This window comes from Sus scrofa, chromosome 3 (genome assembly GCF_054392235.1).
Source record: "Sus scrofa isolate SSC_HxYL_T2T_F1_AM1 chromosome 3, Sscrofa_HxYL_maternal_Yorkshire_Landrace_v2.0, whole genome shotgun sequence".
Lineage (NCBI taxonomy): Eukaryota > Metazoa > Chordata > Mammalia > Artiodactyla > Suidae > Sus > Sus scrofa.
In genome coordinates, this window is record NC_139385.1 from 22,255,596 (window position 1) to 22,277,872 (window position 22,277).

General features: G+C 36.7%; 1 long non-coding RNA gene across 1 annotated transcript; it reads right to left on the reverse strand.

The window, feature by feature from the left end:
• Positions 1-15,367: 15,367 nt before the first annotated feature.
• LOC146404465 (uncharacterized) lies at positions 15,368-18,781 on the reverse strand. Its single transcript, XR_014840466.1, has 2 exons — positions 16,834-18,781; positions 15,368-16,718 (listed from the first exon to the last, which is right to left on the reverse strand). It is a non-coding gene; the product is annotated as an uncharacterized LOC146404465 (long non-coding RNA).
• Between the last annotated feature and the right edge of the window lie 3,496 nt (positions 18,782-22,277).

Sequence of the window (22,277 nt, forward strand, 5' to 3'; positions counted from 1 at the left end):
GTTGGTGTCTCACTGTATGGCTGACTTCACTTAGCATGATAATTTCTAGGTCCATCCATGCTGCTAAAAATGCTGATATTTCATTCCTTTAAATGGCTGAGTAATATTCCATTGTGTATATGTACCACATCTTTTTGATCCACTCCTCTGTCCATGGGCATTTAGGTTGTTTCAATGTCTTGGCTATTGAAATTAGTGCAGCAATGAATATCAGAGTACAAGTGTCTTTGCAAGTCATGGTTTTCTCTAGATAGATGCCCAGGAGTGGGATTGCTGGATCAAATGGTAGTACTATGTTTAGTTTTCTGAGGAATTTCCATGCTGTTTTCCACAGTGGTTGCACCAATTTACATTCCCACCAACAGTGTCATAGGGTTCCTTTTTCTCCACACCCTCTCCAGCACTTACTGTTTGTAGACTTTTGGATGATGGCCATTCTGGCTGGTGTAAGGTGGTACCTCATTGTGGTTTTGGTTTGCATTTCTCTAATAATGAGTGATGTTGAACATCTTTTCATGTGTTGTACAAAAAGTGTATATTTCTAATGTGGCTTGTTTTGTTTAGAAGAAAAAAATGCATTAACACTAAAAAGAGGAGATAACCCTAAAAATATGTGCAAATCTCTCAAAATTTTAGAGTGAAAGAGCAGAAGGGCCTCTTGGGAAAAATCCTTATGTCTGTCTCTGCTCTGCAGGGGGCCACATAGGCTGATGCTCTGTTTCTCTGCACTGTTTCACTTCTTTATCTCTGAAGCCTGCACCCACCCCCACTCCCTCCTCAGCTTTCAGAGCACTATCCATGCTCCTCTCCCTAGATGGCAGCCTTAGCTCCTTGGTCTCACATTTTAATAACATAGAGGCTATATTCCATTTCCCAAACCTCATTCCAGGGGCTCCAATTGGCCTTCCTTTTCAATATCTAGTCAGTTCTGGAAAGAATCCAGGGTCACCTGCTCTAAGGCAAAGGCCAAGCATGAAGGATGTATAGAAAGTACATGCCCAGGATCTCAAATCTCTTTCACTAAAATTCTCAGTGCTGTTTACTGAATATAAGCAAATTATGTGAATACTTGTGAGTAAAGCTTTTCTCGAGGGTTTGATGATGTTAGATGATAACTATTTTGGGTTTTTTGTTTGTTTGTTTGGAGTTCTGTTATTTTATTTTTTACATTTTTAAGTTTCATTGAACTATAGTCAATTTACAACACTGATAATTTCTGCTGTAAACAAAGTGATTCAGTTATACATACACACACATCCTTTCCCCTTTCAGATTCTTTTCCCATATAGATGATCAAAGAATATTGGGTAGAGTTCCTTGTGCTAGACAGCAGGTCCCTGCTGGCCCAAACATTCCATATACCCCAGTGTACATATGCAATAACTATTTGCTACTTATTATTAGTTGCAGTATGTGTGAGAAACTTGGTGAGAGTTCTACTGCCTGCAAAAGGACATGAGTGTAATTTATTAATTCAATCAGCAAACATTTATTGACCATTTACTATTTACCACACAGTGACTGAGATGGTAAGAATAAACCATGAAGAGACAAATGACTGATGTTCAGCAGAGGTAGCAACCAGAGATTTTGCTAAAAGTTAATAAAGGTGATGCCAGAATATCAGCTGGGGGTGATAGTCTTCCCACTAGCCAGCTTGTATCTAGAGACAATATTCATTTAAAAACTGTCCCTATAACATATGCAATGCTACATAAATGTTTACATCTATTACACATTCTTTTTTTTTGTTGTTGTTAAAACTCATGGACTTTCAAAGAAAGATGCAAATATATATATCATTCAGTGATGTTTTATCTTGGTATCAAAAAATTTTTAAATAAAATTTTTATTTAAGGAGTTCCTGTCATAGCTCATGTTTAGCGAATCCAACTAGGAACCATGAGGTTGTGGGTTTGATCCCTGGCCTTGCACAGTGGGTTAAGGATCTGGTGTTGCTGTGAGCTGTGGTGTAGGTCACAGATGTGGCTCAGAGCTCATGTTGCTATGGCTGTGGCTGTGGTGGGCATCTGCAGCTCCAATTGGATCCTGAGCCTGGGAACCTCCATATGTCATGGGTGCAGCCCTAAAAAGCAAAACAATAAAAAAATAAAATGAAAGTACCACCAAAAAAGCCACCACTTACTAGTTATAAAATATTAGATAAAGCACTCTTTTGAATACTGTTTCAAATTTTATTCTGAGTTTATACTTAGCACCTATTTTGATAAACACAGTAATTCATGTCTTTATTCTAACATAGAATTCTATTTAAGAAATGATATGTTGAAAAATTCACAACTTTCCAAATTCGGTGTCCTTCCTCTAAAAGAAAATTTTAAAGGTCATGAAAGCAATGGCAGTCTGTTTAAGAGAGATTATCTGATGTAGTACGTGGCCTCCTTTTAACAAGAATTATCTATGCAGGCTAAGGTAGTGAAGATTTTAGTACAGTTGGAATACCAATATAGTTATGAGAGCTAACTGAAAATTAAGTCAGTATTCCCCCAATTATTATGCTATCTTGAAATATCAAATATTAAATTTGATATTTATTTGTATATATTTCTGAAAATAGAGACATCAGGATTTACTAGCAATGAACATGTCAGCTGACTGATACATCTACCTTCTATTCAAACTTTAACTGACTATTGAAAATAACCATAGGTGAAAAAAGACAGTTATTTTAATTGACTGGAGCAAACAAGGTCTGTTTAAATATGATAATGATTGACCATGATTGAAAGCATTGCTTTTAAAATCTATCAGGTATGAATTTTTCTGCATATATCATGGCTCATAAAGACATTTAACACAACACAGGTTACTGACATTACATTGCTAATTTAACTATTAAAGTTTGAAAAGTGAACATTATGCAATCTTAAAATAGTAACATGTTAGAGTTTAAGATGATATAATATCAACCATAAACTTATTAACCTACAGAAATATTTCATTTCTGTGAAAAATGCAATTTATTTATTTAGCTTTTTAGGACCACACCAGTGGTATATGAAAATTCCCAGGCTAGGGGTTGAATCAGAGCTGCAGCTGCCAGCCTACAACACAGCAACACAGCCACAACAATGCTGGATCTGAGCTGTGCCTGCATCCTACTTTTCTTTTCTTTTTTCTTTTTTTTTTTTAGAGAATAAAATACATACATTTACACACATTATTATAACATGGATCTTAAGAAACAGATTAAGTGACTCCCACTGGAGAAGTGGAATGGAAAATATGCTGAGACAAATAGAAAATTTATTCTATACTTTATCCCAATTTTATGGCTTTCATCTTTACTACTTAGTTTTATCTATTACATTTCAATTTTTCTTTAAAAATTAGCATTATATTAAGTTGTTATATTATGCAACTAAAATTTATAAAGAAGAAAGCCTTATATACCATTAAATATTTTATATAGCATAGTAAAAAGAATAACTTAACTGGTAAGCATAACAAAAATAATACACCCTCTGAAAATAAGTAAAATATAAAATGCATAAGTTGGTTAAAAAAAAGTGTAACTATATAAATATGTCCTCACAATTTGTTCCATCTCATTGATTCTTCAATAAACGCATTACACCATTCTAGGTGATGTGATAAACAAGACATTATAGACTTTACATTGTACCATGGAGAGAAATGGTTATTAATAATACAATTGTAGAACTGTATTATTTAATTGTACAGTGGCATTATTTAATTATAATTATCATAAGTTCTTTGATGGAGAGGAAATCAGGATCAGATCTAAGAAGACTTCAGCATTCCAAGAATGATGTCAAATGACCCCCTTCATGGTGGATTATGCACTTATTTACTATGAGATATATTTCTTCTCCAGAGATTCCTTGTTTGTGCATCAATTGTAGATTTTTGGTTTGCAGTTATTCTGAAGTTTTGATGTAAGAGTCTATATGTATATGAGATTGTTTTAAGTTGTTGGTCTCTTAATTGCAAGTACATCTCCAGTGTCCTGCATTTGTACCCACCTCTTCTCATGATTTCTGATTTTGATGGTATAATTGTGCATGGATGATTTCGTATCTTTACTGTATATATACCTTTACTGGTGAGCCTTGTCATTTGTGGAATTTTTGTTTCCTGTTGCTGATCTTTTCTTTTCTGCCTAAAGCAGTTCCCTTAGTATTTGTCGTAAGGCTGATTTAGTGTTGCTGAATTCTCTCAGCTTTTGCTTATCTGAGAAGGTTTTTATTTCTCCTTCAAATCTGAATGAGAGCCTTGCTGGGTATAGTATTCTTGGCTGGAGGTTTTTTCCTTTCATCACGTTAAGTATATCATGCCACTCCCTTCTGGACTGCAGAGTTTCTGCTGAAAAATCTGCCAATAACTTTATTGGGGTTCCCTTGTATGTTACTTGTTTCTTTTCCCTAGCTGCTTTCAAGATTTTCTCTTTGTCTTTAATTTTGGTCAGTTTGATTATTATGTGTCTCGGTGTGTTCCTCCTTGGGTTTATTTTATATGGTACCCGTTGTGCCTCCTGGATTTGAGTGAGTGGTTCCTTTCCCATGTGAGGGAAATTTTCGGCTATTATCTCTTGGAATATTTTTTCTGTCTTCTTTTCTCTCTCTTCTCCTTCTGGCACCCCTATAATACAGATGTTGGTGTGTTTAACATTGTCCCAGAGTTCTCTGAGACTCTCTTCATTTTTTTTCAATCTTTTTTCTCTTTTCTGTTCTGCATCCGTAATTTCTTCTAATCTGTCCTCCACCTCGCTTATTCATTCTTCTGCCTCCTGTATTCCCCTGTTAGCTGCTTCTAGTGAGTTTTTTATTTCAGTTATTGTATTGTGCATCTCTTGTTGTTTAAGTTTTATATCTTGTATCCCTTTCCTCAGTGTTTCCTGTAGGTTATCCATTTTTGCCTCCAGTTTATTTCCAATGTCTTGCATCATCTTCAGCATCAACAGTCTAAGGTCTTTTTCCTGGAGGCTGAGAATCTCCTCATTGCTTAGCTGATTTTCTGGGGTTTTTCCTTTCTCCCCCATCTGAGTTATAGTTCTCCGTCTTTTCATTTTTATAGGTTTTTGGTGTGGTGACCTTTTTATAGATAATAGAGCTGTAGCCTCTCTTACTTCTGGTGTCTGTCCCCCTTGTGGCTGAAGTCGGTATGGGGGGCTTGCTGTAGGCTTCCTGATGGGAGGGGCTTATGCCTGCCCACTGGTAGGTGGAGCTGATTCTAATCCCTCTGGTGGGTGGGACTTAGTCTCTGGATGGGATTAGGGGCTGCTGTGTGCCTGAGGCTCTTTAGGTAGCCTGTTTACTGAGGGGTGGGGTTGTGATCCCACCTGAATTGTTGTTTGCCCTGGGGCTTCTCAGCACTGACTGAAGGGTGGGGCCAGATGTTCCCAAAATGGCCACCTCCAGAGAAAGGCAACTGCTGAATATTCCTGAGAGCTTTGCCTTCAATGTCCTTCCCTCACAACAAGCCACATTCACCCCTGTTTTCCCATGATGTCCTTCAAGAACTGCAGTCAGGTTTGACCTAGGCTCCTGTGGAGACCTCACTCTGCCCTGGGACCTAGTGCACGTGAAAATCTGTGTGCACCTTTTAAGAATGGGGTCTCCGTTTCCCCCAGTCCTGTGGAGCTCCTGCACACAAGCCCTGCTGGCCTTCAATGCCAGATGCTCCAGGGGCTCTTTCTCCCAGTGACAGATCCCAGCGTGTGAGGGTTTGATGTGGGGCTCAGAACTCTCACTCCTGTAGGTGAGTCTCTGTGAGTCAGTTAGTTTTCAGTCTGTGGAGCTTCCCACCTGGGAGGTATGGAGTTGTTTATATCACGAAATCACCCCTCCTACCTGTGGATGTGGCCTCCTCTTTTTCTTCTGGAGTAGGGTATGGGTTTCCAGTCCATTTGGGTGGAGATTGCTCAGTCTTTAGTTGTGAATTTTGTTGTTTTTAGGAGAGAAGTTGAGCTCCAGTCCTTCTACTCCGCCATCTTAATCCCGTCCTGTGCCTGCAACCTACACCACAGCTCACAGCGATGCCAGATCCCTAAACCACTAACTGAGGCCAGGGATTGAACCCACATCTTCCTGGATACTAGTCAGGTTCGTTACTGCTGAGCCATGATGGGAACTCCTGAAAAATACCATTTAAAACGCACACACACACAAACACACACACAGTGGGACAAAGCTCAAAATGTGAAAAAGAACAATAATAGCTTTAAAACCAACTGACACTCTAAGAAATATTATATTATACCTGCAATTTAGAATATAAAACATGCATAGAATACAAATATTACATTTGCATTCATCTGAGTTTCAACTTAAAGAAGAGGTTCGGGCAATCATCCTCTACTTAAACCGCATTCACATAGTTTGTTAATTTTTTAAAATTGCTCGTATCTATATTGTTGCTATTGAATGATCCTCCATGACAAAGTCATAGCCCGGGTCCATTGTTTATTAGTGGGTTTATGCTGCCTTGTTCTGTGCTTTCCTTTTCTCTCAACCATTGCGCTTTTGTGATGTTTTGGCCAAGGAAAATCCGCATTGGCTGTTCCAAGAAAGGACAGTATTTCAAAGAAAAATAACCCATAACACTAAAATTCAAAGTGGAAAGAATATTGGCCAGAATTTAGTCAGTCATCAAGTTCAAAGGCTTTTTCTTTTTCTAAAATCCAACTTACTTTATTTCCTTTAATAGATTTATACAGATATGTGAGTACTTCCCGATAATGCTGTATTAAATAATTTGCAAGAAGAAAAAAGCTCTACACACAAAATAAAAGTTATAATAGAAGATCATGGAGTTTATAATCTATTGTGGAAGTTTCCATAGCAATTTCACAGAGCAAAATACTGTGTGCTATCCAGTATAACTTCTATCACATTTGGAGAGATGCACCTTTAATAAAACTAGATTATTTTAATGGATCTCAGGCTGACCTACTTTTGTATTTTTCAGGCTTCCTGTCCTTGTATAGTACACCTACAACCAGAATTTTATTGGATGAAGCAAAAATATTGTTCTTTAATTCTGTTTCACTTTATAAATACCTCCAGAGATTTAAATATATAACATTTGAACTTATTAATTTCAGTAGTCATGCTACTTACAATGTATCTGTCATTTCTTTTACTTAAAATAGTGCCTGGATCATAAAAGGATTACACATAAAGGATTACAAATGTACCCATTTATCTAATTAAGAATATATGCATATTATGCTTTCTTCACCTTTAGTTAAGGATTAGCATAGATCAAGTGGGTTGTTTGATAACCATCATAGTTCTGAATATTTAGTCACCTTTATCATGGCCACATTTCAAACTTTATATATGAAAGTGAAGACACTGCTCTGAATTCTAACTACTGCAGCAATATTTGCTCTTCTGTAGAGCAGCTGAGAAATGGTTTAATGAGAAAGATACCATTATTGTTGTTTATTATCATAATATCATGTCATATTATCACATCATATTTTATATGTTTTCTCATTTAAATTTCACATCTCTGAAAGGTAACTACAATCATTGGTACAAAGACTCCCATTCTGTATTGTAATAATCTCTCCAGTTCTGTCAGAAGAGTGGAGAAATTAAGAATACTAAAATGTATATGAAGCAATTGTTATTCATAAATTGAATATGTACAGCCAATGAGATCATTTATAGATCAAACATTTATTAAAAACACTGGGCTTAGATATGAATGATAAGGTGGTTATCTCTTAAATATTTTGTGGAAGACACCATTTCATTCAGAGGCAACAGGCTTAATGAAAAAAAAAGCCTGAGTATCTTTAAAGGGCAGAGAACAGTAATACTGGATGAAAAGGGGAGAGGATGAAAAGTAATATGAATGTAGGCAGTGATCACATCATGAATGGTCTTTTAGGCAATTAGAAAGGATTATTATTTTGTTATATTTATGGTGGACTGCCACTGGGCAGTTGTAATTGTGTTTTAGAATTGGAGGATGTAGTGGTGATGGTAAAAGAGAAACAAAGGAAAAAAAAACCTCTAGAAATAATCCAGAATAAAAGAAGTTAATGTCTGAGAAAATAATGGACATATTAAAAAGTGGTGAGGTTTGGAGGTGCTTTGGATTTTGAAAAAAGACCTCCTGATTGGGTTGCACAAGAAAGAAAAGAATTAGTGATGACTTCTTGGATTTGAGCCTGATTAACTCAAAACTCTTCAAGGTTAAACTAGGACTCATTCTAGCCCCCATGAGCTAACTGGCTTAAGAATTCTATAAAGGCATCTTTATAACAACATCTTTTATCTACAATGCATATTTTAAGTCATAGACTAGTTTGCAGATTTCATTGGTTTCTCTTTTTCTTTTTGGTTTTCCAACTTAATAGAACTTGTAACTTAATAGAACAGTAAGTTGTGATGTAAGATTGTTTGGAATAACATAATCTGGTTTTTGTTTGGTGTATATATCATATAATTCTGAATATCTGTATCAATCCTGGGCCATAACTTAAGAACTGATTTCCAACTGAAGACTACATTTATTTAAAAACATATAAATATACACAGTATAAATGGAATACATAGTTCATTAAAGTTTTTAATTTTTAGCAGTGATGCTCAATGCATTATGTTGTAATTTTTGAAACTATCCATTTAACATTTAACAAAAAAAGATTCCCTTTAATAATCCTCATGATTTTTTTATATGTTCTCCTTTTATTTTCCATCATGTTCTATCACAAGAGATTGGATATAGTTCCATGTGCTATATAATAGAACCTCATTTATTATCCAGTCTAAATGCAACAGTTTGCATTTACTAACCTCAAACTTCCAGTTCATCCCACTCTCTCTCCCTCTTCCTCCCCTTACCCCTCCCCCTTGGCAACCACAAAGTCTGTTTTCCCATGTCTCTGGAGTCTGTTTCTGTTCTGTAGATAGGTCCTAATCTGTTTTTTTTTTATTTATATATTCTCCTCTCTTCTTCTAAATTTTCTTCCTTGATCAATCATGTAAGTTCACTGAAATAAAAGCTATTGCAAATGATACTGAAGTAAACTGAAAAGGATACATGGAAGGTGAAGACAGTTAATGTAGACAAGTATCTTGTGAATAGCAACTACAAAATGAATGTGAAAAACCTAGTAATGGTGAAAGAATGAAATGAGACAGGTCATTTGTTCCTTTTTTGATTTCTTGGGTTGTGTTTTAGCTGTGATTAGGTTGGTGATTTTAAAGCACATTTGAATGTGCAAGTGCATATTGCTCTAGAATATCCAGAAAGGAGTGATAATAAATGAAAATGATGAGTGAAAATAAAATGAGAATAAATATGAATGGAGTAGAATTTGAAAAGACAGGAAAACATCTTGCTTTATAAAGGTGAAAAAAGTAATTTAAGTACATGTAAAATTTATAGATTTGGTAACAAATGGGTTTAACTGAAATTTAAGGAAAGGGCAGTTGAGAAAAAGGACTGGTGATGGGTAGCAGTTTAGAGAGAGAAAACAGAAATGTTAGACTTGTGGGAGCAGTCAGAGTAACTTTGTTGCACTGATGAGCCAAAAAAAAAAAAAAAAAAAAAAAAAAAGAAAAGAAAAGAAAAAAAACCTGCTCATTTGAATGATTATGAGCATTATTGACAGTTTTATTTATTTATTTATTTATTTATTTTATTTTTCAACTTTAAAATCCAAGGAAGTTTTTGGTCCTTTACTGACTGGGCTTTTCTAATGCAGTTAGCATTTAGGGTGATTGCTTTGGGCTTGCCGTCTTTTTATTTTATTTTATTTTATTTTCCCACTGTACAGCAAGGGGATCAAGTTATCCTTACATGTATACATTACAATTACATTTTTCCCCCCAGCCTTTGTTCTGTTGCAACATGAGTATCTACACATAGATCTCAATGCTACTCAGCAGGATCTCCTTGTAAAACATTCTAAATTGTGTCTGATAAACCCAAGCTCCCGATCCCTCCCACTCCCTCCCTCTCCCAGCAGGCAGCCACAAATCTCTTCTCCAAGTCCATGATTTTCTTTTCTGTGGAGATGTTCATTTGTGTTGGATATTAGATTCCAGTTATAAGTGACATCATATGGTATTTGTCTTTGTCTTTCTGGCTCATTTCACTCAGTATGAGATTCTCTACTTCCATCCATGTTGCTGCAAATGGCATTATGTCATTCTTTTTTTATGGCTGAGTAGTATTCCATTGTGTATATATACCACCTCTTCCGAATCCAATCATCTGTCGATGGACATTTGGGTTGTTTCCATGTCTTGGCTATTGTGAGTAGTGCTGCAATGAACATGCGGGTGCACGTGTCTCTTTTAAGTAGAGATTTGTCCGGATAGATGCCCAAGAGTGGGATTGTGGGGTCATATGGAAGATCTATGTATAGATTTCTAAGGTATCTCCAAACTGTTCTCCATAGTGGCTGTACCAGTTTACATTCCCACCAGCAGTGCAGGAGGGTTCCCTTTTCTCCACAGCCCCTCCAGCACTTGTTATTTGTGGATTTATTAATGATGGCCATTCTGACTGGTGTGAGGTGGTATCTCATGGTAGTTTTGATTTGCATTTCTCTTATAATCAGTGATGTTGAGCATTTTTTCATGTGTTTGCTGCCCATCTGTATATCTTCCTTGGAGAAATGTCTATTCAGGTCTTTTGCTCATTTTTCCATTGATTGATCGACTTTTTTGCTGTTGGGTTGTATAAGTTGCTTATATATTCTAGAGATTAAGCCCTTGTCGGTTGCATCATTTGAAACTATTTTCTCCCATTCTGAAAGTTGTCTTTTTGTTTTCTTTTTGGTTTCCTTTACTGTGCAAAAAAAAGCTTTTCAGTTTGAGTAGGTCCCATGGGTTTATTTTTGCTCTAATTTGTATTGCTTTGGGAGACTGACCTGAGAAAATATTCATGATGTTGATGTCAGAGAGTGTTTTGCCTATGTTTTCTTCTAGGAGTTTGATGGTGTCCTGTCATATACTTAAGTCTTTCAGCCATTTGGAGTTTATTTTTGTGCATGGTGTGAGGGTGTGTTCTAGTTTCATTGCTTTGCATGCAGCTGTCCAGGTTTCCCAGCAATGCTTGCTGAATAGACTTTCTTTTTCCCATTTTATGTTCTTGCCTCCCTTGTCAAAGATTCATTGACCATAGGTGTCAGGGTTTATTCCCGGGTTCTCTCTTCTGTTCCATTGGTCGGTCTGTCTGTTTTGATACCAGTACCACACTGTTTGGATGACTGTGGCTTTGTAGTATTTCTTGAAGTCTGGGAGAGTTATGCCTCCTGCTTGGTTTTTGTTTCTCAGGATTGCTTTGGCAATTCTGGGTCTTTTGTGGTTCCATATACATTTTGGGATTGTTTGTTCTAGTTCTGTGAAAGATGTCATGGGTCATTTGATAGGGATTGCATTGAATCTGTAGATTGCTTTGGGTAGTATGGCCATTTTTACAATATTGATTTTTCCAATCCAGGAACATGGAATATCTTTCCATTTCTTGACATCTTCTTTGATTTATTTGATTAAAGGTTTATAGTTCTCAGCATATAGGTCCTTTACCTCCTTGGTCAGGTGTATTCCGAGGTATTTGATTTTGTGAGGTGCAATTTTAAAAGGTATCATATTTTTGTATTCCTTTTCTAATATTTTTCATTGCTGGTATACAGAAATGCAACTGACTTCTGAATGTTAATCTTATATCCTGCTACTTTGCTGAATTTATTAATCAGTTCAAGTAGTTTTGGGGTTGAGTCCTTAGGGTTTTCTATGTATAGTATCATGTCATCTGCATACAGTGAGAGTTTCATCTCTTCCCTTCCTATATGGATGCCTTTTATTTCTTTTGTTTGTCTAATCACTGTGGCTAGGACTTCCAAAACTATGTTGAAGAGCAGTGGTGAGAGTGGGCATCCCTGCCTTGTTGCAGATTTGAGTGAGAAGACTTTCAGTTTTTCCCCACTGAGTATTATATTTGCTGTGGGTTTATCATAAATGGCTTTGATTATGTTCAGGAATGTTCCCTCTATACCCACTTTGGTGAGGGTCTTGATCATGAATGGATGTTGGACTTTGTCAAATGCTTTTTCTTATGATTTTTGACTTTTTATTTTTTTTGTTAATGTGGTTCATGATGTTGATTGATTCGCGTATGTTGAACCATCCTTGTGAACCTGGGATGAACCCTACCTGGTCATGGTGTATAATTTTTTTGATATGTTGTTGGATTTGGTTGGCTAAGATTTTGTTGAGAATTTTTGCATCTATATTCATCAATGATATTGGGCGATAGTTTTCTTTTTTGGTGGTATCTCTGTCTGGTTTTGGAATGAGGGTGATGGTGGCATCATAGAATGTATTGACAGTTTTAGTATAGGAAAACGTCTGAAGAAGAATAAGCCTTTTTCCCAGTATAATTTCTCCTGTCAATTTCATTCTTCCTTTCTTTTCTTTTTTCTTTTTCTTTTTTCTTTTCTTCCTGCATTCATGGCATATGGAAGTTCCTGGGGCCAGGACTGAATCTGAGCCAGAGCAGCAGAAATGCTGGATCCTTTACCCACTGCACCATAGCAAGAACTCCAGTTTCTTTTTTTGTCCAATCAAGGTATAGCTGATTTAGAAAGCTTACACTTTTGGTGCTAATAAAGTAAGCATTATTGGACTTGCCTTCCATCTAGTGCACACTTAATTGGAGTTCCAAATACGAGAAGGGAGAAACATTAGAGCTGAAAAAACTCTTTAGAAATGATACAAAATTACTACAAATGTGGTTAAACTGTAAATATATATGTATAAGAAATGCAACAAATCCTAAGCATCATACAGAAAAGAAAAATGAAATACAGGTTCATCATTGCAAAATACTAAAAATGAGTGATAAAAAGGAAGTATTAAAGGAAACTTTAATTTTAGTTTTAAAGTATTAAAGAAAAAGCGTTATGTACAAGACATACAAACATTATGTACAACTACACAAATGACATTTGATGACTCATCAGAAACAGCAGATTCTGGAAAACACTGAAGTGACATTCTTAAATTGCTAAAATGAAAAACTGGCTGTCAGCACAATTTGTATGTTTAATACAAATATTCATCAAAAAGACAAGACAAAGAAGCTTCCTAATTAAGAAAAACTGAGATACTTTACCAGTAGACCTGGTCTAAAAAATGTGAATAGAGTTTCAGGTTGAGGAAATTACACATGACCTACACTAAGAATGAAGAGTGACACCTACAGAAAATATGTGACAAAATATGTTGTGTTTGTTCTTGGGTTAACTTCTTTAAAAGTAAAAATAAAGGTGGGTTAAAAATGCCTACAAAGTACAAATTTTATGATGAAGGCTAAATTCTAAACAATCTGCAGGCCTATATACAATAAATGATATTTTAAATTGGTCCAAAGTCATGAAAAAGTTTGACAAACATAATGAGTTGCTCAAGGAACTAGACTGTAAAAATGAAGTAGACTACAGATATCTACAATTTTGGAGATTTGAAATTTTTTATGGTTACTAATTCCTACTTTATAACCATTTGTGTCAATAGTTGACTTGTTAGAAAAATAATTGTTGTTTGCCTGAGTCATCCCTGTGGATATAGAAGTTTCAGATAATAAAGTTGGAGCTAGAGTAAGCTATGAGATCAAGATCCTACTAAAATAAGTGTTCTAATGAAAAAGGAGAGGGAGGATATCTTAGCCAAGAAATCCCTTATTGATTGCCCATAAAATGAGAAAGAGTTCATATATTCAAATATTTTTACTCTTAAAGAAGCAGAGAATATTGCAAGCAGAAGCTGAGATGCTAAGTAAGATGGATATCTTCCAATCCCAATGTACCTGTGGTGTGAGATTCAGTTAAGTGAATTGTAGAGCCTTCACACACACATACACACACACACACACACACACACACAATCACAGATATAAACATATATGTATATTTGACTCAGTGAATATTTATTTTTATTTATTTATATTTTAAGGTCTGCACCTGTGGCATATGGAATTTCGCAGGCTAGGGATTCAAACCGGAGCTACAGCTGCCTGGCTGTGCCACAGCCACAGCAACGTCAAGTCCACTGAGTGAGGCCAGGGACTGAACCACAACCTCATGGATACTAGTAGGGTTTGTTACCACTGAGTCACAATAGGAACTCCCTCTAAGATGAGTGAAGAGTTTAGAATCCAGGAATCTCTTGATTTCTTATAGCTGGATATTATATTTAATCTTTCATCTGAAATATCAACATATGTAATAGATTTAAAATGCTTAAGGGCCATGCCAGAACACAATAAGAATTTTAAAGATGACTGAGAATGATTTAGACAACTGTTACACTTAACAATTGTTAAGAAGGTTGATCATGCAAAAAAAAATACCTATGGAGAGATATTTTTGCATACAGTTGTTCTCCTTCCATATAAATCCTGCCCTCCCAAGGAATAATAGTGGAAAATGAACTGCTCAGAGTACTTTATGTGTCCCTGAAGTTTGTGGCACATTTAAGAGGCCATGAGACATGCCTGAAAGGTCTAAAAGCTAGAAGGTGGCAATGGGCTTAATGGGACATAATAGAACACATTTACTGATGCATAGACAAGTAATTCCAGCCCCTTCTGATCAAAGTGTGGGCATCCTGGGAGTAACCCATGTTCAACACAAGGTAAGAATATTTCTCTATGGATACATTCTATCTTTTTTTAGGGCCACACCCACAGCATATGGAAGTTCCCAGGCTAGGGGTGGAATTGGAACTATAGCTGCTAGCCTACGCCACAGCCACAGCAATGCCAGCTCCAAGCCGTGTCTGAAACCTACACCACAGCTCATGGCAATGCCAGATCCTTAACCCCCTAAGCGAGGCTAGGGATTGAACCTGCATCCTCATGGATATGAGTTGAGTTCATTACTGCTGAACTACAATGGGAACGTCTCTATGGGTACATTCTGAACAGGAGAATTTTATCAAAAGATGACAGGCCACCAATAGGAACTGTTGTAATGTATACTGAAACTAATGAAACAAACCAACAAATAGTCTGAATGGAGAGTGAATAAAGCTGCTGGAGAGGAAATGCATGCACAACTCATATAATGAATCTTGTCAAAGGATTTCTAGAGGGGCCATGTGACGAACCAATGAGAGAGTCAACTGGAAATATCTGATGTTTCTAGAAGAAATGCATTTTAAGACTGTCCCATTCAAGTAGGATATTCAGCCCCAAATCCAGTGGTGCCAGTAACCAGTTAGCTGGAGGGGGCAGGAGGAGAAGTGAGCTGGGAAAAGAGAAGAAGACAACAACCCGGTCCCCCCATGAGGGCAACAATCCCACTGATTATAGATTCTAGCTGAAAGAAAAGGAGAAAGTGACCCTTTCTGAATGAAGGGTAGAGTTTTAATTAATTTATTGAAGTGTCATTTAAGTTGCTGAAATGAAGCTGGCCTTAATGACTGAAATTTTCATAGGGCTATCTATTACATACAAGCTGAGAAAAAAGCCTTGGGCCTTGCCAGAGTTTTCACTGAGTTACAAGAAAGAGCATTTCCTTGCTACATAAGTAAAGAGAAAGTGTGGGAGAGAAATGTAAATTGTATTTACATTATACCCCCCATATTATCCTTGTTCAAAATATGAATCATATCCCATTAATGCATTTTCCCCACAACTTCCATATAACCAGAAACATTCATTTGGTATATTGGCAATCTCCCACAACTAATTACACTTATAGATTCAATACACAGTTACAGGCTGTTAATTTTCAAAATAATGCCTTTCTTGTCTTTATATAGATTTCCTAGTGAAAATAGAAAGTAAACGTTTAGGTTTCAAAGTCAAAATATTAGGGTGAATTATCTAAACCACAGTTTACTCATATACAAACAGAATGACAATAATTACCCTTGAGGGCTGCTGTGAGGTTTTTATAATTAATCCAAAAAAATGAATACACCTTAATCATTTAATTTATGCTGCTGTCATTGGATTGTGGCAATTATTCTCAAAAACAACATTTCCTAAATCATTGCCTTGAGTTGCTTAGATAGAAACATATGGATAAAATAGTATAAATAACTTCAATTTTATTTGATGTTTAACTTTTGCTTAATTACTGAGACTTTTAATTTGACTAGCTAATCAAAAAAGGGAAATTTTAGAATGTGAAAATATGGTCTATTAAATAATTATATAAATCACATGATACGATAGCAAATTTTAAAGTCATGAATTCCCTAAAGTGTACTTTTAATCAAAATCTATGGGAATATCTATAAAAGACAAATATAAGGCTGAAAAAAATTTTACATGATTTATTGAGGCAATGTTCACAGAATAGTCATCATTTTAAAGTGAAAAATTCCACAGGGAAGGTGTGGCCAAGATGGCAGTGCAGGAAGACTTTCAGCTCACCTCCTTCCAGAGGCACACCCAAATCACAGCTATTTACAGAGCAACTGTTGATTAGGACAATCTGAAGACAAGATGAAAAGATTTCCACAACTGGAGTAATAAAGGAATTTCAAGAAGACAGGCAGGAGAGGTACAGATACACTAAAGACCTACAAATGGGTTTTAAGTACAACTTGGGAACCTCCGAATGGAAGGAAAATCACAACTGCAGAGGTCCTTCCCAAGAAGCAAGGGGTCTAACTAAGTCACAGAATGGGCTCTCCAGCTTGGAGATCCTGCCCCTGAATCATGAGCTCCCAGGACATCTGGCTTTGACAACACTGGGGCTCATGTAAAGGAGTGAGGAATTCCCATTGTGGACACAGAATGGGCTCTCCAGCTTGGAGATCCTGCCCCTGAATCATGAGCTCCCAGGACATCTGGCTTTGACAACACTGGGGCTCATGTAAAGGAGTGAGGAATTCCCATTGTGGAGGATGAGGGTTCAATCCCTGGCCTTGCTCAGTGGGTTAAGAATCTGGCATTGCCATGAGCTGTGGTGTAGGTCCCAGACACAGCTTGGGTCTGGTGTTGCTGTGGCTATGGCATAGGCTGGAAGCTACAGCTCTTATTTGACCCCCAGCCTGGGAATTTCCATATGCCATTGGTGCAGCTCTAAAAATACAAATAAATAAATAAAGGACACATGTGAAACCTCACAATCTCTAAGAGAAGCAGAGGCAGTAATTTGAAATAAGCCTGGGTCAGATCCACCTGCTTATCTTGGACATCCTTCTGGGGAGGCAGGATGCAACTGGAATACCCTGGGGGAGATAGATGCTGGTAGCAGCCACTTTGGGGAGATTGTTCTACCGCAAGGACACTGATGAAGGCAAATGTCATTTTAGAGTCCTCCCTCTAGCCTATCAGAAGTGGCACTTACCTGTCCACTGGTGTGTTGGCACAAGTCCCAGGACCCCTCCCCTCAGGCTGAGTGCACAGCTTGTGCAGACTTAGCCCCATTCACCAGTGGGCTGGCACCAGCCCTTGACCTCCCTGAGCCACATACTGTAACATACCAGGACCAGAGCCTACCCAGCAGAAGGATGGCAGCCTATACAAGAGACAGGGCCTGGAGCCAAGTGGGCCAGGGTCCAGCTACACCTACAAGTGCTCCCACAGATACTGGCTCCACCACAACAGAGCACATGCAGCCCACATAGGAGGGGATACAGCTCTGGTGACCTGAAGGGACTGTGCCACTGGGCTCCACAGGATGTCTCCCACATAAAGGCCACTTCTCCAAGAACTGGAAACATAAGCAACCTACCTAATACATAGAAAGAAAACCAGAGAACTAGACAAAATGAAAGGGCAGAGGAGTATGTTCCAAACAAAGGTACAAGATAAAACTCCAAAAAAGATGTAAATGAAGTAAAGAGAAGCTAACTATTTAATAAAGAGTTTAAGGTAAGGTACATAAAGATGGTCAACAAACTCAACAGTGCAAAGGATCAGAGTTCCCATCATAGTGCACTGGAATTGAATCTGACTAGGAACCATGAGGTAGGGGGTTCGATCCCTGGCCTTGCTCAGTGGGTTAAGGATCTGGCACTGCTGTGAGCTGTGGTGTAGGTCACAGACATGGCTCAGATCTGGTGTTGCTGTGGCTGTGGTGTAGGCTGGAAGCTGTAGTTTCAATTAGACCCCTAGCCTGGGAACCTCCATATGCCATGGGTGTGGCCCTGAAAAAGACAAAAAGACCAAAAAAAAAAAAAAAAGAAAAGAAAAAAAAAGAATGCAAAGGATGATCATAGTGAAAATATTAAGAGAGGAAATATGAAGAAGATGCAAACAGAGCTGAAGAATACAATCACAAAACTAAGACATACACTAGAAGAAATCAACAGTAGATTAGATAATACAGAGAAATGGATCTAAACTGGAAGACAGAGTCGTGGAAATCACCCAGGCTGAACAGATTAAAGGAAGAAAAAAATGATAAGAAAAAAGAAGACCTCTGGTACTATCCAAGAAATTAATGAAACAATCCCATTTAAAATTACATCAAAAATTAACTTTGCTGTTCACCTGAAACTAACATTGTAAATTAACTATACTCCAATAAAAATTAAATTAAAATTTCATCAAAAAGAATAATACCTTGGAATAAATTTAACTACTGATGTAAAAGGCCTGTACTAGGAAAACTGTAAGACACTAATGAAATAAATTGATGACACAAACAAATGAAACGATAAACATGCCATGAGCTGTGGTGTAGGTTGCAGATGCAGTTTGGATCTGGCATGGTTGTGGCTGTGGCATAGGCTGGAAGCTGTAGCCTGAGAACCTCCATATGCTATGGGTGCAGCCCTAAAAAAAGTAAAAAAAAAAAAAAAAAGATAAACCAGGCTCATGGATTGGAAGAATTAGTATTGTTACCATGACTACACTACCCAAGGCAATTTACAGAAAAATGTAATCCCTATTAGAATTGCAATGTCATTTTTTATAGAACTAGAAAGAATAAATCTAAAATTCATGTGAAAACACAAAAGACCTTGGCTAGCCAAAACAATATTGAGAAAGAAGAGTGAAGCTAGAGGTATCATTCTCTCTAATTTCAAAGCATACTGCAAAACTACAATCATAAAAACAGTGTTCATGGCACAAAAACAGACACACAGATGAATGGGATAGAATAGAGAGCCCAGAAATAAATTGATATTTATATGGTCAGTTAATCTATGCAAAAGGAAGCAAAAACACACAATAGGGAAAAGATAGATTTTTAATAAATGGTTTTAAGAAAGCTGAACAGCTACATGCAAAGGAACCAATCTGTACTACTTTCTCATACCACTTACAAAAACAAACTCAAAATTGATGAAAACCTTAAGTGTAAGACCTGAAATCATAAAAATTCTGGAAGAAAACCTAGACAGTACAATTTGACATTTGTCTTAATATATATATTTTTTTATCTGTCCCTCACTCAGGTATGGGCAACAAAAGCAAAAATAAACAAATGGGACATAATCAAACTTAAAAAAAAAACCAAAATTTTTGAATAGAGGCAGAAACCATCAACAAAATTAAAAGGCAGTCCACACAATGGGTGACGATATTTGGAAACAATATACCTGGTATGGATTAATAACCAAAATATGCAAAGATTTCATGTAACTCACTATCAATAAACAAGCAGCCTACTTTAAAAATCTGCAGAGGATCTGAATAGATTTTTTCCAAAGAAGACATACAGATGGCCAATAAACACAGGAAAAGATACTCATTATCACTCATTTGGGAAATGCAATTCAAAACCACAATGAAATACACCTCATACCTTTCAGAATGATGATTATCTAAAAGACAACAAATAATTATTTTCCTGGATGTGGAGAAAAGGGAACCCTTGTGCACTATTGGTAGGAATTTAAATTGGTGTAGCCTCTTTAGAACACAGTCAGGGGTTCTCCAGAATATTAAAGATAGAACCACCATGTGATCCAGCAATTGCACTTCTGAGTATTTTTCCAAAGGAGACAAAAACACTGATTAGAAAAGATTCATGAACCCTTATATACACTGCAGCATTATTTACTATAGCCAAGATACAGAAGCAAGAGATAAATGGATAAAGAAAAAGAACAGTTGAATGGATGATCCACTTAGTCATAAAGAGAATGAAATCTTTCCATTGTTACAATATGGATGGAGGGTAACACAGTAAGTGAAATGTCAAAGAAAGACAAATACATTATTATCTCACTTATGTGTGAAATCTAAAAAAAAGCAATGAACAAACATAACAAAATAGAAAAAGACCCACATATGCAGAGAAAAAAGAGTTGCTAGTGGGAGTGGGCAGAAGAATGAAATGAAAAAAAAAAGGTAATTGCATGAGGTAATGAATGTTAATTAGTTGGATTCTGGTAATCATTTCACAATGTATATTTAAATAAAACCATCACACTGTACACCTTAAATATTTACAATTTTATCAATCATACCTCAATAAAGCAGAAAAAAAGTGAATATTCCATGACTTTTAGTTCATCCACAATGTAACCACCACCCCATAGCTAATTAGAAAGTATTTCTTACAATATCTTGATTTAGGTGAAACATGGCATATTTCCAATACCATCACTTTAGAATTCAAATAACAAAGAAAAAATATATTAAAATCATCATGGATTAATAATATTATTCATAAATATTTATTCTATGATTATCATAAGTTCTCATTAATATGTAGTAGTACTTTTTAACAGCAGCACCTGTGGCATAAGGAAGCTCCTGAGTAAGGGGTTGAATCAGAGCTGCAGCTGAGGCTTATCCCACAGCCACAGCAACATCTGATCCAAGTTGCATCTGCAGCCTATGCCACAGCTTGAGGCAATGCCAGATCCTTAATCCACTGAGCAAAGCCAGGGATCAAATCCGCACCCTCACAGAGAAAGGTCAAGTCCTTGACCCACTGAGCTACACTGGGAAAAGTGCAAAAATATTTTTTAATTCAAAAGTAAACTCATGGAGTTCCCATCGTGGTGCAGCGGACACAAATCCGACTAGGAACCATGAGGTCGCAGGTTTGACCCCTGGCCTCGCTCAGTGGGTTAAGGATCCGGCATTTCCGTGAGCTGTGGTGTAGGTCACAGTCACAGCGTTGCTGTGTTTCTGGTGTAGGCCAGCAGCTGCAGCTCCTACCCCTAGCTTGCGAATCTCCATATGCCATGGGTGCGGCCCTGAAAAGCAAAAAAAAAAAGTAAACTCATATGCAATCATTCAATTTCAAGAAGTATATTTTCTCACGAAAAATATTTAAACATCAAATGAAAATGAATTTAGAAGTCAATCTTAAACTAGGGCATCCTCCAGGTGAGAAAGAAAACATACATTAAAATATATCAGGGCTCTGAGCAGCACACGGCAGAGCATACACTTTTAGATTATAGTTTATTAAATATGGGAATACATTCTAAAATTAAGGACAGCTATAGAGAAACTCACTATAAATAGTTGAAAAAATGCTCTAGTAATTGCAATGTTAACTGCTGAATAAAGGGCATTTAAAAATTGAATCTATTTTTGCACACTTATCGCACTTCCTAGGAATAATCATGGAAATTGTTATATTGTTTAAACAAAACTGAAGATAACTTTAATTTACTATAATCAATCCAAGATTACTGCTGTTCAAGAATTACTATGTAACTGGTTATTCATTATGCATTTTCATATTCTGTAGAACAAGGAAATGCACTATTTGGGTGAATGAATTTTGCTTAGGGACACTAGCTTCATACTGCAGCAAAACTAAACTCCATCAACACAGCAAAATCTGTTTATTCTATTGCTGGGCTAAAAGACTCACAATTCTAACAAATTTCACTAAAATTCTTGTGACTTAAAAATGTTTTAAATGTTGGGAGAGTCCGTCGTGGTGCAGTGGTTAATGAATCCGACTAGGAACCATGAGGTTGTGGGTTCCATTCCTGCCTTTTGCTCAGTGGGTTAAGGATCTGGTGTTGCCGTGAGCTGTGGTCTAGGTCGCAGACACGGCTCAGATCCCGAGTTGCTGTGGCTCTGGCATAGGCCAGCGGCTACAGCTCCAATTACACCCCTAGCCTGGAAACCTCCATATGCAGGGAGAGCAGCCCAAGAAATCTCAAAAAGACAAAAAAAAAAAATGTTTTAAATATTTAGTTAATTCTAATTTATTTAAATTATTTGAAGTCCAATTTGTTTTGCTGATATATGAGTATAATCATGCCTTAGGTAGTATTTTTGGAAAATGGCTTTTATCATTTGACAACATGACTGTTGTAAATTTTCCACACAAATACTTATAAATCTTCCTTGCTTATTTTTAATATTATGGTATTTTA